Genomic DNA, 612 nt, shown 5'->3' on the forward strand with positions numbered 1-612 from the left:
TCAGACAGCATTATCTGTGACTAGCTGCAGAAAAGGGTGGGTTTTTTCCTTCCAAACACATAAGGGTGGTTTTCTCCTTTCAAAACACGGACACTGGAGAGGGAGGGCGCTCAGCCCTGAGCGACAGCGCTCCCACTTTGTCCCACAACCCGCAGAGAACGAAGGAAGAAAAGGTTGAGCAAACAAGCACCTTCCCTTCTCGTCTCAGGAGGGAATCAAAAGTGGGACTAGAGAGGGGAGGGCGAGCTCCTCACAAGGCCAAGAGGAAGGCAGCCGCGCCGCCAGGCTCCTTCTCCAGCTGGGAGCCACCTCGCTGCGCTGGGGTGTGGACAGAGCAGCGAGGCAGGGCTGGAGCCAGCTGGCTGTGGGGTGTGTGCCACCAGCAGTGGCAAACACGGAGCTTATTCATTATATATATCTAAAAAATAAAGCTTTCAGGTGCCCAGTTATGGAGCAGCATCTCCCCATGTTGTTTTTTAGTTAACACAGATTCAGGGATTTTCTAGGACCCGTCGGGGTTTCGCCTCCCACGTCCCGAGGGCGGTTGTGGGAATACGAATGGAGCGTCAAAGCTGAACAACAACTCAGCTGCCCATGATGTAACTGGGAGGA

Source organism: Buceros rhinoceros, unplaced genomic scaffold (genome assembly GCF_000710305.1).
Source record: "Buceros rhinoceros silvestris isolate BGI_N320 unplaced genomic scaffold, ASM71030v1 scaffold28044, whole genome shotgun sequence".
Taxonomy (NCBI): domain Eukaryota; kingdom Metazoa; phylum Chordata; class Aves; order Bucerotiformes; family Bucerotidae; genus Buceros; species Buceros rhinoceros.